Here is a 17,378-nt window from a genome sequence, read left to right on the forward strand (position 1 = left end):
CCCGTACCGTTTCTATTTGCACAAGTCGCACCATCTCTTTATAACTGAAAACGCTGTTCTGGGCACCCTCCGCAGACAAACAGGCTTTATAAATCCTGCAGCCTCTATAAAACGTTCATAACCCCAATACACTTGAGAGTGCCAGTCTTTAACTAAATTTAAATTAAATTTCCAATCTGGATTTGACCCAAAGTTAATTCCAAGGTACTTACAGGATGTAATCTCTTCCACCCTTATTTTGTTAATAAACCATTGATAATGTTTCTTTTTATGACCAAAAAACTTACTTTTTAGTTTTTTCCATATTTATTATCAGTTTTTTTTCTTTTACAATATTTTGTGTTAAATCCCTAATTACCAAATCATCTGCATATAGCAGACATAATATGTGTCATCCTCCCGTTTTAGGAGAAACTGTCCAGACACTCTTCAAAATTTGTGGTAAATCCATTAAATATAGAGCAAATAAGTTGGGGGCCAATACACAGCCCTGGTGTAGCCCATTCTAAATAGGTATTTGTTTGAATGACAGACTTTCTTAGTTTAATTCAACTCTTTCCAAATTGTCTCTATCCAATTCCTTCAGGATATCTAATTTCCCTTCCAGGATTTTTAAATTATGTAACTGCTCCCAAAGTATCTCCTGACTTACTAAATCAGAAGCTGCCTTAAAATCAACAAAACAACAGTATACGTTACTCACAGTTCTATTGATTTCTCAGCTGTCAACCAAAGACTGAAGCATTAGTCTGTATTCGAGTGACCTTTCTTAAAACCACCTTACTCCACCGGTATTAAATCATTTATTCTTATCTACTCCTCAAGGTGGCTAAGTAGACATTTAGAGAACACTTTTAAACCCACATCTGTGAGAAAAATAAGTCTATAGCTCAAATTATTGCTCCTTTACAACTTTCAGGCATGACACCAGGGACCACTACTGTTTCAAACTCTTTACAAACAAGCATTTACAATGCAATAGGTCTTTCATTAATAAAGCTTGAGCTATTGGTGTTGCATTATTTAGCAATGCCAATAGCGCAAACTTTAATAATGCGAGACCTATTGCATTGCAAATGTTTTTTTTTTGTCTTCCACTCCTGCCGGGGAACTGCCAGGGGATTGAGTCAAGATGCTAAATTGCAACAAGTCATCCATGTATTTCAAGATTTGGGATTTTTTCCCATACAATAACCCATGTCATGGAACAATAAATGAACGTCCTGAGCTATTTTAGGGAAAGATGCACTTTCCACATTAGCACTTGTCTAATCCCAAGTTCCGTTTGGCCTGTGGAGGTAGCGAGGAGGGCACCGGGCGCCAGAGCAACCATTACTTTCTGCTCATTCCTTCTGTCTGTTTGGACCTGGGGCGAGGCGGGAAGGCAGCTGGAGTCCCAGTGACGTCACAGGGCAGATACACTCAGCAGCTGACTAGAGCTGCCAGAAATCCTTGATTTGTGGGGGTGGCGGGCTTTGAGTTTCTGAGTAGCTGCCTTTGCTGATTCATTTGCTCGCCTTTTGGTTGATTTGCATTTTTTACTTTCAAGTGCCTTAAACAGTGTTTCTCAACAAATACAGCCAGTCTGACTAAACATACACAAATAGCCGGACCTGACGTGAAACATATGTGCAACAGTATATTCCCTCCCCCAACCTAAAAAAAATGCCATGTTTGGGTTAATGATTGTCATAACAGCATTTAAATTTGACTCGGGCACGCAAATAACTAACAGGTGAGTAATTTGATCCTCCCCTCCTTCGCAGTTCCGTGGCGGCTGCAGGAGCCGCGAACGGCTCCAAAAAAGCCGTCAATTCTTCTTCGGCATTCACAAACTCGGGTACTTAATAGCACTGCTCCTCCGAGACCGGCACTTACAGACCAATAACAAGGATAGGTTTTAAAGAGCAGAGGAGCCTGGCCATGCAGTGGGAGTGTGTGAACCAGAGGAGAAACCATGCGCGCGTACATTGCCTGTCCGGGGGCGCGCACATGGTTTGTCTCCCATCGCTCATCAAAGCCACAATAGAGTCTCGCCTAGCAAAGCTGTTGTGCTGCGTTCGCTAGGCGAGCCCTAAAAAGTGAAGCCCGTAGGAAAGTGACACCAACCTAAAGTTAACAGAGAGTCAGAAAACAAGCAACCAATGTACCCAAATACAAATATGCAGGAAATAGTTACTAAACTATGCGAGTTCCCATCAGTCCACCATCGAGACCGCCCTTCATCATCTGGGATCTCTGGTGCATAATTTCTGTCACATTAGCGGTTGAAAAAACCTCTGCTGGTGGATGACTAAACCAGGCACAGGAAAAACCACAACGATATTTACAGATGTGAATCAGAAAAAGCGTGTCTAGATGGGAACTAAAAAATAGCAGTGCGTGAGAAAAAAGTGTGTTTGTGAAAGTGAAAGAAAGATGCTCTAAAATTAGGTAGTGGTCGGGAAAACAATTTAATAAACACCCTCACACTCCTAAATCAATAAAAACAGTGCAATAGTGGTTTAACAAATAGCCACTAAAGATGAAAGGTCGACATGTTTCTGCAGACACCCGGAGTCTAGTGATCTCCTGCTGCAATACAGGGGGCTTAACAGTAGGGTCTATAAACTTTCCCCTGGGACCTTCTTTGTGTGTAATTTGCCCGTAGGAAAGTGCCTCTTTTTAACATGCTCACCCCCACTTTTTACCTGGTACCTGATGCAATTTTGACAGAAGTGCACTGGGTTCCTGCTATGCCAAGTCTCTTTCTCTAAACTGATAATTATTTCCCCAATTGGCAATACTTTTAGCACCCCTGTAAGTCCCTAGGTAAGTGGTACCCCTGGTACCTAGGGCAAGGAGGCTAAAGAGGGTCCCCAAGGGCCGCAGCATATTTTGTACCACCCTAAGGCATCCTTCAGCACCAACATGGAAACTGCCATTGCAGGCTGCGTGTCTTGGTGCAGAGAAAAGTGAAAACACAACATGACACACATCCCTGTATGCCATGCTTGCAAACTACATGCAGTATAGATAAGCCACCCGTAGAGCAAACCTTACAGCCTCACTCAGCGCAACCACAGCATCACTCACCACCACCACAGCATCACTCTGCACCACCACAGCATCATTCAGCACCACCACAGCATCACTCAGGGCCACCACAGCATCACTCAGGGCCACCACAGCATCACTCAGCACCTCTACCGCATCACTCAGCGCCACCACAGCATCACTCGAGGCAACCACAGCATCACTCGAGGCAACCACAGCATCACTCGAGGCAACCACAGCATCACTCGAGGCAACCACAGCATCACTCTGGCCACCACAGCATCACTCTGGCCACCACAGCATCACTCGGGCCACCACAGCACCACTCGGGCCACCACAGCACCACTCGGGCCACTACAGCATCACTCAGCACCATCACAGCATCACTCACCGCCACCACAGCTTCACTCACCACCACCACAGCTTCACTCACCGCCACCACAGCTTCACTCACACAGCGTAACCACAGCTTCACTCACAGATCCAAAAAGAAATCCATACCATCAATTCAGGCAGCCCAATGGACCCATGTCCTTCCAAAATAATGCATGTCTGCTCCGAACAACTGAGCATAGTACTAGAGAAATTATTCTCTCAAATCATTAAAACCAACATCTTTTCCGATGACTGGAAAATGATATCGATCAGGCCACTTTTAAAAAAAACCAACCTGGACTGCGAAAACCCGAATAACTATAGGCCAATAGCTAGGATCCCATTCGCCGCCAAAATCCTAGAGAAACTCTTAAATAAACAATTATCCCGGTACCTACTGGACGGCAACTGGCTGGACCATTCGCAGTTCGGTTTCCGCGAAGGACACGGAACCGAAACCGCCCTTATTACAGCGGTGGAGGAGCTTAGACAAGTACTGGACAACGGATCGAAGGCCGCCTTGATATTACTAGATCTATCGGCGGCCTTCGATACGATTAGCCATGAGACCCTCATAACACGTCTGAAAACAGCTCAATTGCATGAATCAGCATGTGCACTCATCACCTCATATCTAGAGAACAGAACGTTCTCTATAGAATCAGGAGAAGCAAAATCTAATCAATTCAACCTACCATGTGGAGTCCCACAGGGCTCATCGATTAGCCCCACTCTTTTTAACTTATACGTCACCCCCCTCGCACAACTAATAAGGGACTGTGGATTCACCCCAATATCCTACGCCGACGACACCCAAATTGTGGTGTCAATAAATGAAGACGTAGAGAACACAGCAGAAAAATTTCAAATCTGCATGAAAAAAATAAGCCAATGGATGAGAACAAATTGTCTAAAATTGAATGGAGACAAAAGTGAGGTCATGATCCTAGGAGGGGACAAAAAAATCTGGTCCCATTCATGGTGGCCAAAAGAACTAGGAGGATGTCCTGAACCAACGGAGAAGGTAAAAAACCTAGGAATTACTCTAGACACTAATCTCTCCTTTGACGCCCAAGCGAATAAACTGGCATCATCCCTGTGGTACATTTTAAAAATGATTAAAAAAATTCTACCCTACATACCACTTGACTCACGAAAGACAGTGGTGACAGCATTGGCCTTGTCCAGACTGGACTACGGGAACGGCCTATACGCTGGAGCCAGAAAAAAAATCCTAATCAAACTCCAACGTTTGCAGAATGCAGCAGCCAGGCTGATATTAGGTACACCTAAATTTGAAAGAATCAGCCACAAACTTAGAGACCTACACTGGCTGCCAATCGAAAAACGAATACAATTCAAAATACTGTGCCTAGCATATAAAGCAACCAATGGAACCGGATCCCAATTTTTAAAAACTCATCTAAAAATATATGAGCCAAATAGAACCCTCAGATCTGGCCAAAAGAAAATAATTGCGGTACCAAGATTCAAGAGAGCAAACTGGGGAGGAATAAGCTTCCTAGTACATACAGCGAGAATCTGGAACAAACTACCGCTAGATATAAAAACTAGTCCATCACTGATATCTTTCAGAAAGCAAGTAAAAACGTGGCTGTTCTCTGCATATCCCTAAATTAAAAACCTCAAGAGTCAGAGTCAAATCACAGCGCCAAGACGCCTATGGGCAATCGCGCGCTTTACAAATGCACAAATCAAATCAAATCAATACAGCATCACTCGTTGCCATCACAACATCAATCTGTGCAACCATTCAACAACAACTGGTTCAAATATGTTCTCTCAATGTTTCAAGCTTTATTACAAATGTCACAAAAAGATGTTAATATTTCACTTCAGTTCTTGGATTTTCGTCACAATAAAATACACTGAACATAATCTTCACAAAAGTTTAAGCTATTGCATTATACATTACAATATCTTTTATTTAAGTATTACTTATTTAAAAAAATTAAGCCATTTTTATTTTTACTATCAATACATCTAAGTCACGTAAATACAACACATATTGCATTACAAATGCTATAGGTGTCACATTTGCGAAATTTATAACTATTGGCATTGTAAATGACAAACCTATTAATTTCGCAATTTTCAAAACCAACACATAAATAAAAAAATTGTCATTTACAATACCAATAGCTCAAACTTTCCTAATGCAAAACGACCTATTGCATTGCAAATGCTTGTTTTGATTGGATCTAGTATGGAGCTCTGTCTAACACACAACTATACTGTGGCTCGTTCTTTGCAGACATTAATTTTGTGACAAATGTTTTATTTGCTTTTAATTGATGTGTTTTATCTAGGACCCCGATCAATATTGCGACCTCATGCCCCTATACAGCTATAATCAATACATATCCCTATAATGGCATAACAATCAGAGCCACATTTCAGTAACTCGCCTCTGGAGTTCATGACAGTCCATGACACAGCAGAAGCCACTTCCTTAGATTCCTAGATAGCACACCGAGTTTTTTCGACATCTCAAACCCCCAGCAACCTGGGAAAGCCCCGCTTGCTTTGTTTTCATTAGTAATAGAACTCCTGCGAGCACTGTAAGAACGACCAGTTCTTAGTGACATCTTTATTGACGTCTTATGTCCAAAAACTTACGTCAAACTCGGCACCTTTCAGGTGTAAATATACCAACGTTGCCTTAAGCACGGTGGTGGTGAATACTGGAGCAGAACAGCTGTCTCCTTGCAGAGAGCCCAGAAGATGTGAGAAGCCCACGGACGCTGCCCCTCCTCCTTGACGCGCTGAGAAAGACGCTGTCTTTTCTCCTGCCTAGAAAATCCAGCTCTGGCGTTTCCAGCCTACCCTTGCGGGTGACTGGGATATCGGGTCCTGAGAGGAGATACCAGACCTCCCGCATTCTATTCCAGAGGTACGGTGCTGACTAAACCCTTAGAGAGAATTCTTGAAACAAACTCTTGGCAAAACCAACTTAAGTTAAACTGCTACTTACTTACTCCCTCCCATCTATTAGGCTTAGGTCAGGTACACCAGGGTTGGCGTAGTTAGAAGCACCAGTTGAGGTCATTAGCCAATGTATATATGAATGTATATATTTTATTCATTTTAACTATCTTATGGCTAAGAAACCATATCAATGCTTTTAAAGTATTATTTTGTAATACTCCTTTTACTGTTCGCTCTTTTCATAATAACAAGTCTTGCAATTGTGGCAATTCATTTCTCTTGCATGAGAAGGAAGACTGCTCAATAAATAATATCTTTCATTGAAAAACGCCCGTCTCTCTATTCTCTGCACTCTGGTGAAAGTAAATCTGCACAACTGACTTAGTAAAATAGCTGTCTATTGTTTCACACAACTCTAGAGATTGACTCTTATTCTGAGGAGCAAAGTTGTCATGTTTATGCGGTTGTCGGAAGCTGAATCCCTTCTTGTCTGAGCCAGGGAAGCTGATCACTTCCTATTCAGTCAAGAAAGTTTCCAGTGACTTCTGAGCTAGCTGGCGCAAAGCTAAATTAAGTCTAACATAGTCAGTAGAGACCTAGAGTGTGCCGTGTATTGTGTTTTATTACTAGTGTATTTTGACTTTTTAGAATTGTATATGCTTATTCTCATTACAGATCCGTTGTAATTTTATACTGGAACGCTGCTCATGGTTGTCATAGTAACTCCGCTCACTGATTAGTAAACATTGTTTTTTAGCATGATTTGGTTGTGCATGGAGTGATTGTGGCAATCATTATTATTAATTGTGCCAAATCAAGATTCACTCACTCACCATGTTTGTATACCCACATGCGTGGCCAGACTCACCATGCGCTCTGCTCCATCTCCCACCTCTCCCCTCTGGACTTCCGGTTCCTTTATTCTGCAGAGCCGCTCTTCGGTTTGATCTTATCAGCGCCGCCAATTCGAAGCCATGCTTTTAGCGTGGTATCAGCCTGCAGGTCAAATCTTTCTGTGTGCGCCTGTAGCCTGTGCAAGACAGTGGCCCCCTCACTAGGCCTCCAGGACGATAAGGCTTCGCTCTCCTCTCTATTGTAACTCAACTGTGGGTTTCGCGCCGTCGGCTCCTCCTCCGAGTTTTGCCTCTGTTTTAGTGCCATGGAGGACTGGGGCTTGCCGATGGACAATCAGTCTCACACCCGTCACATACTGTCGTTGGTCACACTCCTTTATTTTCTCACGTAAAAATATATTTTTCCAAGCAATCTGATGAAATATATGCCATCCTGTGTTCTAACTCTGCTGTTTTGGTTCCATGCCTTTTTAGGGCTCGTCTGCTGATGCGCTTGCGCTTAGCTGGCGAAGCTCTATAGTGGCTTATCCAGAGTTTAACCACTGGCGATTCCATGCTTTGCATGTCCTTTTTAACTCATTGCGCAAGCGCAATGAGTTAAAAAGCGCGTGCACAGCATCAAATCGTCAGCTTGGTGCGGCCAGCAGCTCTTTCCGCTCCGCCCCCTGTTGCATCAAAGGCTTTGCGCTCTGCCTCAGCCCAGCCATTCTCTTCCCCTAATTGCCCCCTGCTGCATCAAAGGCTTTTTCACGGCCGGCCGGCCGGCCGTGCTTTCAGTTTCACGGCCGCCAGGCCGTGTCTCTCGTTTCTGCCGCGCTGCGCCAATGCTTGTTTTCCTACTGTTCCTCCTTATTACGACCTTCCCACTCCCTCCTTTCCTCTCAGCTATATTCCGTCCATCTTTAATTCCTTTCTCCTGGCTGCTTTCTTCCCTCTTGCCTTCACTTCTTTCTCCATTACAGTTTTTCCACGGATTCTCTCCCTATTTCATCCCTTCTTAGCTCCGGTTCTTCCTTCCCTACCTCCATACGTCTCTGTCCACCCTCGTTAATCTCTATTTCATCCCCTCCTCCCTCCCTGCGTCTTTCCTCCCCCCTCCTACTCCCCAGTGGATAGCGCATCATGCCGAGATGCTCTCTAGCCCGGGGCCGTCTCCCGCCTGCCTGTGTGTGAGAACAGCGTCGTCCTGACACCCGCCATGGTTTCCCGTGCTTTCGGGGAGGTGTTTTGTTTGCCTTTGTTACTGCGCTGCCTCCCTTATCTGCCCGGCTCCTTTGTGGCCCTGATAGTCGCTTTGCGGCAGTTGGTCTGACGCCCACGGCTTAAGGACGCTCCTATGATTTCATTTACAGGGGGCTTGTCGGAGCAAATTGCTGTTTGGCGCACAAAGCCGCAGACGGGAGCCCCGGCCGCAGATGAATATATTTCCCTGTGACCTCTGTGCTTTCAGAGCCCGGCTGACAATCACTTTGGAGTTTAAGAATGGGCGGATTTAAATGGCGCAGTGTTGTTCATATGTACCTGTAAATTGAATAATGGCTAGTAATCCCGCTGGGTCTGTTGCATACATCAAAGACGCCTTGTGTCTGCCTGCCTCTTCCTTGACAGACTCTGGGGGAGTCTGGCTCGGGGTGTGCATCCTGGGACATGCAGTGGGCTGCGGGTCAACAGTCACGCTCCAGCCTATGACCAAGAAAGCTTGTTTTTTGCAGTTTTTATATAGCCCTTACTCGACCTCCAAGCTTTTTACCTGAGCACCAGTTACATTACACAAGGACGCTTCCATTTTTTAGGCACAGCCTGATTACTTCCCCAGAATCACACAATGTTGAGTTTACACCAAGACTAATAGGGTGGCCAGATTTTGAAAAGCAAAACAGTGGGACAGGTCAAGCATAAAAGTAGGACTATAGCTTTTAGTTTACTTCCATGTCTGACCTATCCCCGTTTTTGCCTGGGGTGGAGTAGGTGGGGTGCGATTGTGTATGTCAGGGAGGGCACAGGGTAGAGTTCCTGAGCCTATTTTAGGGCTTGCCTTTCCTATTCCGCAGGAATAGGAAAAAGAGCCCTAATGCAGCTAAACGATGCACCCACCACACAGCTCCACCAATGCACCCACCACACAGCTCCACCGATGCACCCACCACACAGCTCCACCTACACAGCTCCACCGTTGCACCCACCACACAGCTCCACCGAGGCACCCATCACACAGCTCCACCGATGCACCCACCACACAGCTCCACCGATGCACCCACCACACAGCTCCACCGATGCACCCACCACACAGCTCCACCGATGCAGCCACCACACAGCTCCACCGATGCAGCCACCACACAGCTCCACCGATGCAGCCACCACACAGCTCCACCGACACAGCTCCACCGATGCACCCACCACACAGCTCCACTGATGCACCCACCACACAGCTCCACCGATGCACCCACCACACAGCTCCACCGATGCACCCACCACACAGCTCCACCGATGCACCCACCACACAGCTCCACCGAGGCACCCACCACACAGCTCCACCGATGCACCCACCACACAGCTCCACCGATGCACCCACCACACAGCTCCACGGATGCAGCCACCACACAGCTTCACCGACACAGCTCCACCGATGCACCCACCACCCAGCTCCACCGATGCACCCACCACACAGCTCCACCGACACAGCTCCACCGATGCACCCACCACACAGCTCCACCGATGCACCCACCACACAGCTCCACCGAGGCACCCACCACACAGCTCCACCGAGGCACCCACCACACAGCTCCACCGAGGCACCCACCACACAGCTCCACAGATGCACCCACCACACAGCTCCACAGATGCACCCACCACACAGCTCCGCCGATAAACCCACCGCACAGCTCCGCCGATAAACCCACCGCACAGCTCCGCCGATGCACCCACCACACATCTCCACAGATGCACCCACCACACAGCTCCACAGATGCACCCACCACACAGCTCCACCAATGCTCCAACTAAGCTCCACCAATGCACCCACCACACAGCTCCACCAATGCACCCACTAAGCTCCACCGATGCACACACCACTCAGCGCAACCACAGCATCACTCAGCGCAACCACAGCATCACTCAGCAGCACCACAGCATCACTCAGCGCAACCACAGCATCACTCAGCGCAACCACAGCATCACTGGTTCAAATATGTTCTTTCTATGTTTCAAGCTGTTTTCAAGCTTCCACGCTTTATTACAAATCACAAAAAGATGTTAATATTTCACTTCTGTTCTTGGATTTTCGTCACAATAAAAAACACTGAACATAATCTTCACAAAAGTTATTTACAAATGTTTTAAGCTATTGCCATTACAAATTAAAAAAATTATTTAAGTATTAATTATTTAAAAAAATTAAAAGCCATTGGTATTTGTAATATTAATACATCTAAGTCACATAAATACAAAACATGTTGCATTACAAATGCTATAGGTGTCACATTTGCGAAAGTTATAACTATTGGCATTGTAAATGGCAAAGCTTTTAATTTAGCCATTTCAAAAATAACACATAAATAAAAAATGTTTATTTATAAGACCAATAGCTCAAACTTTTCTAATGCGAGCCCTATTGCATTTCCATTGCTTGTTTCATTTAATTTTTACGAATTCCTATTTAGAAAAGCGCAGGCTAATTCAACACACTTATTCTTACTTCTAACTCATAATGCCTTGCCTGACAGCTTCTCTGCTCATCACATTTTTGGTTTTGGAAGGCATTTTTCTTCTGTTGCCTGTGTGATGTTAAACTATCCAAAATGTGGAAGTGTACGTGTTCTATAGTAAGTAGGTCGATGGTTATAAGAAGAGGCGCACCACTGTTGGTGCCCAATTGTTATTACGTATGTAAGATTGAGGCTTGTTTGACTTTGCAAGCCCTGCTAGTTGTTTCTCCAATGTAGAAACCTAGGTCAAGCACTGTGACACAAATCTGCAGGAATTTATATGGTAGTCCTGGAAGTGTCTGAGCGTGGCAGTGCAGGCACCTCCAGGAGATGAGGGAGTCTTAATTAGAGGAACTCTTAGAGTGTGAGACCATAATGTGAAGAGGTTGTGACAAATTTATAGGTATGAAAGAAAGCAGGATCAAGTGTCTACTGCCACAACTTCCCTTCTTTCATTTCGAAAAACACAGGGCAAAGGCTAGAGAATTATAAAATGTGTAAATGCAAGGTGTGTTGGCTTCTGTCTGAGCACAGCTGTAGAGTTGAAAGTTTTTGGTTCAGTGACAACCTGCTCCTAATTTTAACTGTTGTGTCAGACTCAGTACGTATTTTGGTGCAAACGATCATTGTCATCCGTCTTATGAACAATGTCTTACCTGACTATAGTACGTTACTCATCGGTAGAGTGCTAGGCTTTGTCAGGGTGTTCTGGGGATGGAGGGGCACACGGAGTAGTGCTCATTTTAGCATTAGTGACGGTCATCGCCATGAAAGGCTATGACACTAAAAACAGCTGGTGGAACTAATGAGATACAGATCTTTTTTCACTGAACCTCACAGGGGTGAGGAGAGCTGCCTATTGGTTTTCCTTGATAAATATGTTTAGTAGGTTATAGCTGAATTTACTTATCACTTCTGAGTGAGTGTTGCATATGTGGGTTCAGACGAGGTAAGTACCCAGGTTGGGTTACTAATTGCATGTAGGAAGCCCCTAACGTTAGTGAGGTTCCGTGACAATTGTAAGTGATGTTTTCGACTCGCACGAATATGGTCGAGTCTGGTATCTATGAACCGCAAATGACGAGTTTAGTAAGTGTGCGCAGTTTCGCTGTGCTAACTTAAACCGTTCGTTTGTTATGTGAGTTTTTCGTCTGTACCCACGGGTTCCATCTTAGATACGGCATCCATTTTGTCTCTTGCCCTCAAGTAGCCAGCGAACGGACGCTGTCCGCTTCGCGACCCTGGGACTCCCAAGATATTTGCGGAAGACCCATGTTCTTTGTAAGTGTCTTTATGACGAGGGGGGTGATACTGTAAGGCAGATGGCCCCGCTCGAGGCTCATCTCGCCGTGCCGGTTTATTGTCTCAGCCGTGCATCTCATTAAGCACGTCCCTTTGATGCCTGTATCTCGTGTTTCCCGATACCTCCCTTTTACACCCTTTCCGATCTCCCCACTGTCTCCGTCTTCCTCTGCACCTGTCTTTGTTCCTATTTCGATCTGTTTTACTGCCGATTGGAATGCACTAATGTTGGGAAGATGGGTTTTTACAGTTGGGAACCGCCAAATGTTTCCGCACTTATGTTCCGGACTTTATGTGTATCAAAGTGACCAAAGCAACCCCTCTGGGGGATAATTGTGGGAACTGGGTTGTAAACCTTTGTGTACCATGTTGTCCTATGGGTAAAATTTGTATAAAAGGAGCGATCCACAGAACCAATTTGAAGCAGTCTCCCCAAGTTGCACGTGTTGTACTTGTCGTGACTTCTGTGTTCCCTGCAGTAAATAAACCTTGAATCTTTGACGCTGAAGGAAGTGTCCCGTGTCTCTGTCATTCGTACGCCGGAGCAGGTTACCCACGAAGGTTTCAGGTGTTGTGCCCTGGCACCGCTGGGTCTTAAAGAGCCCAGTCCTTCAGTTGGCGCCCAACGTGGGGCTGCATCAGTGGTACCGGTCCAAGCCCGACGATCGTGAGGAACTTCGTGTGAAATCTCCGAGGGAAGGTGCACTCCGCTTCATCGATCCTGTTGTCGAAACAAGTGGCCCGAAGACTTTTCCCGCGAAGATTCCCGCCTCCTGACGGCTGCGACGGACTGCTGCCCTGACTGTAGACCTGTTTTGGCGCCTGGCGTAGACCTTGGTATAGCGAGACGATTGACGGGCCTTCCTGGAGACGCCATCGATCTTTGAGTTAAGTATTTGTGGGTCGCTCCCAGAGTTCTTGGTTGTTGACACTTTAGCGAGGGTTTTTGTTGTTGACGCTGTGTGAGTGTTTTTGTCGGTGACACTTTGCTAGCGTACTTTGTTGTGTTATTTGACGACTGCAGCCGCCAAAAACCGAGGGTGTTAGCTCTTTGCTGGGACTTGGTAAATCCCGTAACCCTTGAAGTTTGTGAAACTCGGCTAGTGTGCAAGATGCCTGGTCGTAGTACTTTGTTCAGTTGTTTCAGACCTTGTGGTGTGGATTCCCGACTGGAGGACTCGTGTCCGATACCTCCGGTTGGAACTCCGACTTATGAACTGTACAGTAAACATGGGCTAGGCCCGATTACTTTTAATGAATACTGGATCAAATACACGAAGAAGGACGGTGACCTTCGCTGGCCACCACATGGTAGCTTTGAGACCCCGATCTTAGATAACCTAGAGGCTAAATTGTTCGAGAAAAAGTCAAGGCCGGCCATGTTTGATGCCTTTCGGTTGTGGCGTAAAGAAGCCCGACAGAAAGAAATCAGACAGACTAAACGAAATCAGAGAGATAATGTTGCTACCATTGTAAAGAAAGCAGAGCAATTTCAGCATGATAAGGAGGTTAAGGAAAAGGAAGTGTTTGACAGATTACAGCGTATGACTATAGATAAGTGCTATCCTGCTTTGCCTACGGAGTCGGAAAAGAAGGATGAGTCAGTTGAGGATCCTTTAATGTTCTATCTTATGAAATCGCCACCTCCGTATGTACAGGGTACCACAGCCCCTGTGATTCCCCCTGTACCTGTTCCTGTACCTATTCTTCCTTTGCCTGTTCCTCAACCTGCACCCGTTCTTCCGACTGTTCCTGCTCCTTTGGCTGTTGCTATTCCTACTGCTCCTCCGCTTCCACATACTCCTGCTCACGCTACTGCTCCTGCTCTGTTAACCCCTGCTGTTGTTTCTGTTTCTACTCCTTCATTTGTTAGTCCTGTGTCCTATACTTCTCCCTCTACTCGTAGTCGTAATTCTCCTCTTGCGGCTAGCTTCTTTCATTCGCTTGGACCTGTTCTTGGGTCCGCTGGTTCAGATGGTCCTCAGAGACGTAGTCAGCTTCCTGGTAATAGGGAACGTGCTTCGCTATATAATATGGCGATGGGTTGGATGACGCACCCCCTTAGAAATCCACCACGTATTGTACTCGACACGTTTTGTCAGTTCAATATACCAACCCAGAGATTTGTGTTCGAAGAAATGTGTAAGGTCCTTCGCGATCAGATATCGGCCGACGCACCTGACGAGGTGCTGACCGCTTTGTCCGATCTACAACTTCAGTTCTCGGCTGGACTGATAGTGGATACCAATGTTCGACGTGCTGTTGAACGGTTGCTATCTTTTCGTCCCACTCCTATACCTCAAGCCTTGTTTGTTGAGGATGTCGAAAGACTGCCAGATGAGTCTGGTCAGTTTCCTATGCGTGAAGTTCCACCCGTGTGGATGCCAGGTGATGCTGGTCACGTTCCACCTATCCTGCCGTATTTTCAGAGAGTATGGATACATCTTCCGTGGAAACGATCAGAAGTGTTACAGGTAAAGCAATCTTTGCCTGACCCTCGCAAAAATCCTGCAGGGTATTATAAGGAATTATCGCAGCTTGTAGATGCTACGATAATGAATCTTGCCGATATTGACATGCTGTTTGGCAATGTTGTACCGCAACCGGTATGGGCTAAGATTCGTCAGGAAAATCACGCAAACGAATTAGGTGGTGATTGGGCGGCCATTATAGCGGCGGATGGGTTGCAAACTGGTGGTGCTAAGCCTGAACAACTCATTACTGCTCTTCCTCAAAGAATAATAACGTTAATGAAAACTCTTATGCCAGCTATGAGGGTAAATTGGGACAAATTGTCAGCTTGTAAGCAGAAGAAGGACGAGAGTGTCTCCGACTTCTTTACGAGGTTTGAGGAGGCATTCATCGACCATAGTGGTCAGGATATGAGCACTGAGGGTGGTCAAAGGTTGTTCGTGGATAAATTTGTTTCGAACTTATTGCCCGATTTGAGCAATAAATTAAAGAATTCAGAAAGTGCATGGGCCGTTTCTACTTCAGCTCAGATATTGGCTACGGCACAATATTATGAGAATAGGGAGAAAGAAGAGAACGACCGTGCTGATAAAAAGACGAAAGAGCTAAAAACTAAAGTGCTGCTGCAACAAGCGTATCCTCCGCGTTCAAATCAGAATGCATCCCAACAAAATAGGTCACAGCCGCAATCGAACAGATCACAATCTCGTAATGACTCCTCTTCCCAAAGATCATCGTTGGGGTACAATCAATGTGCTTATTGTAGACAGGAGGGTCATATCAAATTTAATTGTCCTGTTCTAAATGAACGTAATAGTGGTAACTCATCTAGAGGAGGTCGTGGTGGTTCACAGCAGGCACCACGTGGTAGAGGTCGTGGAGCTCAGAATGATCGCTCAGATAACTCATCAAATTCCGATAATTGTTTTGATCAACGTGGATCGTCGCAAGGACGATCTGCGCAGTACAATGTAGACGATTATTACGTCGATCGGGGAACTGACGACAGTAATTACTAGGACAGCAATAGACAAGGAGAGGGAGTGGTATCAGTTCCGGTTGATCAGAGAGGGCCTTACGTCGCAGTTGCTACATCGGGCGTCGTTGAGCCTTTTCTGTTGGACACTGGTGCAGCGAAAAGTTCCATTAAGCATTCGAAACTCCCTGGCGCACCTTTGTCTGGCTTAACAAATGTTTCCGTTGGATTCTCTGGCGCCCCCGTTAGCAATCCAGTTTCGCGCCCTTTGCCCCTTACAATTGGGCCTCGTGAGCTAGAAGCTCCGTTGATTTTAACCACGGGTTGTGGTGAAAATCTTTTGGGCCTGGATTTGCTTAAACGTTTGTATGCGACTTTGTATTGTTCTCCTGCGGGTGTAAAGCTTACGTTGGGAGAGAGGGTTGTCTCTCCCATGTACTTGTCTCTCGATAAGCTTCCACCGGAATTGAGTTCTCTTCCTGCGTCTTTGTGGGCAACAGGTCCCAACGATGTGGGCCTACTTGATATCTCACCTTATGTTGTTCAGTTGAAATCCAATGTGCGATTGCCACGTATTCCCCAGTATCGTATCTCTCTTGATGGTGAACGAGCATTGTTAGCAATCATCTATGATTTGATCGAGAAAGACGTTATTGAGGAAACACGGGGAAACGTGTGCAACAGCCCTGTACTACCCATTCTTAAACGTACTGATCCTTCAAAACCGCCTGTTTATCGTTTTGTTATCGATTTACGGGAAGTAAATAAAATTGTGGTTCCTCAGTTCCCCGTTGTGCCTGACATCACGGCGCTACTGACTCTGATTCCAGCTTCTGCATCGTGGTTTTCGGTGATTGATTTGAAGAATGCGTTCTTCAGCATTCCCATTGCAGAAGAGAGCAGAGACCTTTTCGGTTTCTCTCTTGGTGGACGCAGCTTCCGGTTTAAACGCGCTCCTCAGGGCTACTGTGAAAGTCCATCGATTTACAGTCAAGCCTTGAAGGGTCAACTGGATGCGTTTAGGTTGCCGGCTGGTGCGGCCTTAATCCAATACGTCGATGACCTATTGGTGGCTGCTGATACTCAGGACATTTGCAAAATTGCTACGGTGTCGTTGCTGCAACATCTCTGCGAGTTAAATCACAAGGTGTCCCCTTCTAAACTCCAATATTGTTGTCAAGAAGTAACCTATCTAGGTCACTTATTGTCAAAGGAGGGAAGGCGGTTGACCCCAGAGAGAATTGCAGCAATTGCGCGAATGGCTGTGCCAACAACCCAAAGAGATGTGCGTGCCTTTTTAGGTATCACGCCGTACTGCAGGCAATGGATTCCTAATTTTTCATTGCTAGCGAAACCATTGGTGGCTCTTACGTGCAAGGATGTTTCGACTCCTTTACCATGGACGGAAGAATGTCAGAAAAGTTTTTCTGAATTACGTGATTCATTGTGTTCGGCTCCTGTGTTAGGTACTCCTGACTATAGCAAGCCGTTTACATTATATGTTCACGAGAGAGAAGGGTGTGCTTTGAGTGTCTTAACGTAACCTTTTGGTGGTAAGCAACGTCCATGTGCATATTTTTCCTCGACCTTGGACCCGTTAGCTAGAGCATTGCCGAGTTGTTTGAGAGCAACAGCGGCAGCCGCGGTCTCCATCCGACAATCAGCAGGATTGGTCATGGATAATATGCTTACGGTGATGGTTCCGCATGC

At 45.8% G+C, this 17,378-nt stretch overlaps 1 protein-coding gene across 1 annotated transcript in view; it reads left to right on the forward strand.

Annotated features, from left to right (window-relative positions):
- USP45 (ubiquitin specific peptidase 45) overlaps positions 1–17,378 on the forward strand; it is a 2,087,971-nt gene that overhangs the window by 804,459 nt on the left and 1,266,134 nt on the right. The gene's annotated exons all lie outside the window — the stretch shown is intronic.

Source organism: Lissotriton vulgaris, chromosome 6 (genome assembly GCF_964263255.1).
Source record: "Lissotriton vulgaris chromosome 6, aLisVul1.2, whole genome shotgun sequence".
NCBI lineage: Eukaryota > Metazoa > Chordata > Amphibia > Caudata > Salamandridae > Lissotriton > Lissotriton vulgaris.